The sequence below is a fragment of the Apium graveolens genome, chromosome 8, assembly GCF_009905375.1.
Source record: "Apium graveolens cultivar Ventura chromosome 8, ASM990537v1, whole genome shotgun sequence".
NCBI lineage: Eukaryota > Viridiplantae > Streptophyta > Magnoliopsida > Apiales > Apiaceae > Apium > Apium graveolens.
Window position 1 is genome coordinate 216,443,551 of NC_133654.1, and position 5,685 is coordinate 216,449,235.

The following is a 5,685-nucleotide window of genomic DNA, read 5'->3' on the forward strand; positions in this document are numbered from 1 at the left end:
CAACAAAATGGCACTAACCACCTCTCGGTTTGCCATGTCCCCATAGTAGTGCTTCAACCGCTGACCGTTAACTTTGAATGCTTGGTCCGAATCATTCTCAAAAATTTCCACCGCTCCATGTGGAAACACAGTTTTGACAATAAAAGGTCCAGACCACCTTGATTTCAACTTCCCAGGAAAAAGTCGGAGCCGAGAGTTGAATAAAAGAACTTGTTGCCCTGGCACAAATAACTTAGGATGTAGCTTCCTATCATGCCACCTCTTCACCTTTTCCTTATACATCTTGTTATTCTCGTACGCTTGAAGTCGAAATTCATCAAGTTCATTAAGCTGAAGCATTCTTTTCTTACCAGCTGCATCTAAATCCAGGTTCAATTTCTTCAATGCCCAGTAGGCCTTATGCTCAAGCTCCGCCGGTAGATGACATCCCTTACCGTACACCAACTGAAACGGTGACATCCCAAGTGGAGTTTTGTGTGCTGTTCTGTAAGCCCAAACAGCTTCATCGAGCTTTAAAGACCAATCCTTCCTTGACGAACAAACAACCTTCTCTAGAATGCGCTTTATCTCTCTGTTAGACACTTCCGCTTGACCATTTGTTTGCGGATGATAGGCAGTAGCTACTCGATGATTCACATTATAATGCTGCATCATAGAAGTGAACTTACGGTTGCAAAAATGTGATCCTTCATCACTTATGATTACCCGAGGCGTTCCAAACCTTGTGAAAATTTGCTTATGAAGAAAATTTAGTACTACCTTTGCATCATTTGTCGGTAAAGCTTTAACTTCGACCCATTTTGAGACATAATCGACTGCCAGCAAGATGTACTGATTATTGCACGATGAGATAAAAGGCCCCATGAAATCGATTCCCCACACATCAAAGACCTCGACTTCAAGCATCACATTTAATGGCATCTCATCCTTCCTTGACAAATTTCCCACTCTTTGGCAACGATCACACCTTAAAACAAACTGATGAGCATCCTTGAACAAAGTAGGCCAGAAAAAACCTGCTTGCAGAATACGAGCTGCCGTCTTCTCACCTCCATAGTGTCCACCATAAACCGTGGAATGGCAGTCTCGTAATATCCCCTCCGTCTCACAGAACGGGATACATCTCCTGATGATCTGATCAGCTCCCTGTCTAAACAAATATGGTTCATCCCACATATACCACTTCACCTCATGCAGAAACTTCTTCTTCTGAGCGGATGTCAAATTAAGCGGCATTATATTGCTGACAAGATAGTTTACAATATCTGCAAACCATGGTTCTTCCTCCTGAATTGCAAACAACTGCTCATCCGGAAAAGATTCATTGATTAACGTCCTATCTTGTGAAGTAGAATCGGGATTCTCCAACCTAGAGAGATGGTCAGCTACTTGATTCTCAGTACCTTTTCTATCTTTGATCTTTAACTCAAATTCCTGAAGTAAAAGCACCCAACGAATGAGTCTCGGCTTCGAATCCTTCTTAGAAACCAGATAGCGAATAGCTGCATGATCAGTGAATACTGTTACTTTCGTACCAAGCAGATAAGATCGAAATTTCTCAAAGCCAAAGACTATAGCCAAAAGCTCCTTCTCAGTAGTGGTGTAGTTCAATTGGGCCCCATTTAAAGTCTTACTCGCATAGTAGACCACATGGAAGAGATTTTTCTTGCGCTGTCCCAGAACTGCACCTACCGCATAGTCACTCGCATCACACATCATCTCAAACGGTTCTGTCCAATCTGGTGCTGTAATAACTGGTGCAGTGATCAAACTTTTCTTGAGAGTCTCGAATGCTGCCAAACATTCATCATCAAATTTGAAAGGCACATCTTTCTCAAGCAAATTACACAATGGCTTAGATATCTTTGAAAAGTCCTTGATGAATCGCCGATAAAAACCCGCATGACCAAGAAAACTACGGATTCCTTTCACAGAATTGGGTGGGGGAAGATTTTCAATGACTCCCACCTTGGCCTTGTCCACCTCCAGACCCTTGCTAGAGACCTTATGCCCAAGGATAATGCCTTCACGCACCATAAAATGACATTTCTCCCAATTAAGCACCAAATTAGTTTCCACGCATCTTTTGAGTACGGCGCGCAGATTATTCAAACATTCATCATATGAGTGTCCAAAGACGGAGAAGTCATCCATGAACACTTCGACGTTATTTCCAATCATGTCAGAGAATATAGCCATCATACATCTCTGAAAGGTGGCCGGGGCGCCACATAACCCAAACGAAACTCTACGAAAAGCAAATGTGCCAAATGGACAAGTGAAGGTAGTCTTTTCCTGATCCTCTGGTGCAATACAAATCTGATTATACCCAGAATAACCATCCAGAAGACAAAAATACTCATGTCCCGCCAATCTGTCAAGCATTTGATCAATGAATGGGAGAGGGAAGTGATCCTTCCTTGTGGCTTTGTTCAATTTTCTATAATCCATGCATACTCTCCATCCTGTAACTGTTCGGGTAGGGATGAGCTCATTCTTTTCATTTGCGACCACAGTGATACCTCCTTTCTTAGGTACACATTGCACGGGGCTCACCCACGAGCTGTCAGAAATAGGATAAATGATGCCTGCATCTAGCCATTTCAGAATTTCTTTCTTCACCACCTCCTTCATGATCGGGTTCAGTCTTCGCTGCTGTTCCACAGTTGGCTTACTACCTTCCTCTAACAGAATTTTATGCATACAATATGAAGGACTTATCCCCTTGATATCTGCTATGGTCCATCCTATACTCAAAATCCTTAAGAGCTTGTCTTCCTCACTACCTGAAAGGTCAGCTGAAATAATAACAGGTAACGTAGATGAATCACCTAAAAAAGCATACCTCAAGTGTTCAGGTAGTGGTTTTAGCTCCAAGGTAGGTGCTTCCTCTATTAATGGTTTGAGCTTCCCTTCAGCATTCGTAAGGTCAGAAGTACCAAGAGATTCAAATGGTATGTCCAGCTTTCGCTTCCAGGGAGAAGCGTTCAGATATTGTAATTGCTCGTTGCTATCTTCATCATCACTGTCAAATTCCCCCACTAAAGCCTTTTCCAATGCATCAGACATTAGCATGTGATCGAGTTCCGAAGTAACCGCAGAATCAATCACATCCACTTTTAAGCACTCCTCATCTTCTGTAGGGAATTTCATTGCCTTGAATACATTGAAGGTCACATCCTGATCTTGGACCCGCATAGTAAGTTCCCCTTTTTGCACATCTATCAAAGTACGGCCAGTAGCCAAGAAAGGCCTCCCCAAGATTATGGGAATCTTCTTATCTTCCTCAAAATCCAGAATAACAAAATCTACAGGAAAGAAGAGCTTATCCACCTTGACGAGTACATCCTCAACTATGCCCCTTGGGTAAGTAATGGAACGGTCCACCAATTGTAGCGACATGTATGTGGGTTTTGGATCAGGCAGATCCAGCTTTTTAAAGATCGACAACGGCATCAGATTAATGCTTGCTCCCAAATCACAAAGGCACTTGTCAAAAGTTAGATTGCCAATGGTGCAAGGAATGGTGAAGCTTCCTGGATCTTTCAGTTTCGGTGGTAACTTTTGTTGCAGAACAGCGCTGCATTCTTCCGTGAGAGCAACGGTTTCAAGGTCATCCAGTTTCACCTTCCTTGAAAGAATAGTCTTCATAAACTTCGCATAACTAGGCATTTGTTCCAGAGCCTCAGCGAAAGGTATATTGATGTGAAGTTTCTTGAACACCTCCAGAAACTTCCCGAACTGTCTATCCAGCTTTTGTTGCTGCAATCTCTTAGGAAAAGGTGGTGGAGGATAGAGCTGTTTCTCCCCTGTATTAGCCTCAGGCAGAGTGTGTTCAACAGTAGTCTTCCTTGGTTCCGCCGCTTTCTCCTTTTGCTTAGATTCTTCATCTCTAACTTCAGCTTCGACTTCTTTTGCCTTTTCAGCATCAGCTACTTTTCCAGACCTTAAGGTAATAGCCTTGACTTGCTCTTTAGCTTCCTTCCTGCCTGGTACTTCCGTGTCACTGGGAAGAGTGCCAGGTTGACGATTGAGCACTGCATTGGCTAATTGACCGATTTGATTTTCCAAGGTCTTGATAGAAACCGCCTGACTCTTGCACAACAGCTTAAGTTCCTCCAAATCAGCACTAGTAGGTGCAGCTGCACTTCCCTGTTGAGGATATGATTGCCTTGTAGCATACTGCTGTGGTTGCTGGAATCCAGGTGGGTTAAACTGTTTACTCACTCCTTGCTGATATGGTGGCTGAATAGCATTCTGATTATTCCCCCAGCTGAAATTTGGATGATTTCTGTTATTAGGATGATAGGTCGCTGGCACAGGCTGCTGTTGTCGTTGATAATTATTCACATACTGAACAGATTCATTGACGAGAGAACACTGATCCGTAGCATGAGAACCTGCACAGAGCTCACAAACCATAGCTATTTGATTAACTCCATACGTAGCCAAAGAATCAACCTTCATTGATAGCGCTTGGAGCTGGGCTGCAATAGCGGTGGCTGCATCAACTTCCAGAATACCTGCTACCTTACCTGACGTCATCCTATGAGTTGGGTTTTGATGCTCATTTGCGGCCATCGTCTCTATAAGATTATACGCCTCAGTATAGCTTTTAGCCCATAAGGCTCCTCCAGCTGCTGCATCGAGCATGGGCCGAGATTGGGCCCCCAAACCATTATAGAAACCAGTGATCACCATCCAATCCGGCATTCCATGATGTGGACATTTTCTCAACATTTCCTTGTAGCGTTCCCAAGCCTCGCACATAGATTCTGTAGGTTGCTGCGCAAACTGAGTAAGAGCACTCCTCATAGCAGCAGTCTTTGCCATTGGATAAAACTTCACCAGAAACTTTTGCGCAAGATCTTGCCACGTAGTGATGGACCCAGCTGGTTCAGAATGTAACCAGTCTTTAGCCTTATCCCTCAGTGAGAATGGGAAAAGCCTCAACTTGATAGCCTCATCAGTCACGCCATTATACTTAAAAGTGCTGCAGATCTCGACAAAATTCCTTATGTGCATGTTGGGGTCTTCAGTTGCCGCTCCTCCAAAAGAAACAGAATTCTGCACCATCTGAATAGTGCCCGGCTTGATTTCAAAGGTGTTAGCTTGAATAGCCGGATGAAGGATGCTTGACTGAATGTCATCAATTTTAGGCCGAGAAAAATCCATAAGAGCTGGATCAGCTTGAACAATACGATCTCCCATGTTTACTGGTTCTTTCTGCTCAGTTCCTGAATCCGAATCCTCAAAATCTAACTTCTCCGGAGTATCAAGAACTTCGTCTTTCTCCTCAGCTGTATCTAAGGTCCTCTTACGAGCACGAGAACGAGTTTGCATAAACGCTTGCTAAAGTACCTGAAACACAACCAAAAGGAGTAATTAACTACTACATCCTAATCACTGAGTCCTAATGACCAATGATGGTAAGTACATAAACTAAACAAATACGCCGAGTCCCCGGCAGCGGCGCCAAAAACTTGTTAGGGCGAAATCACGCACTAATATTCACGCAAGTATACGCGTTCGCAAGTAATATAGAATACTTTCTAGTTCGTTCCCTCAGAGACTCAGACTAAGTTTTTTTGTCTAATTAAACTCACTCACCAATGTATGATTACTTCTCAATGTTAAGATAACACTTAAAATTGTTGATTAAATATTAACTAGAATTAACTACTT

The 5,685-nt window shown here is 43.1% G+C and overlaps 1 non-coding gene across 1 annotated transcript; it reads left to right on the plus strand.

The window, feature by feature from the left end:
* The first annotated feature begins 4,711 nt into the window (after positions 1–4,711).
* On the plus strand, positions 4,712–4,818 carry LOC141681566 (small nucleolar RNA R71). The gene has a single exon (XR_012558994.1). It is a non-coding gene; the product is annotated as a small nucleolar RNA R71 (small nucleolar RNA).
* The last annotated feature ends 867 nt before the right edge of the window (positions 4,819–5,685 follow it).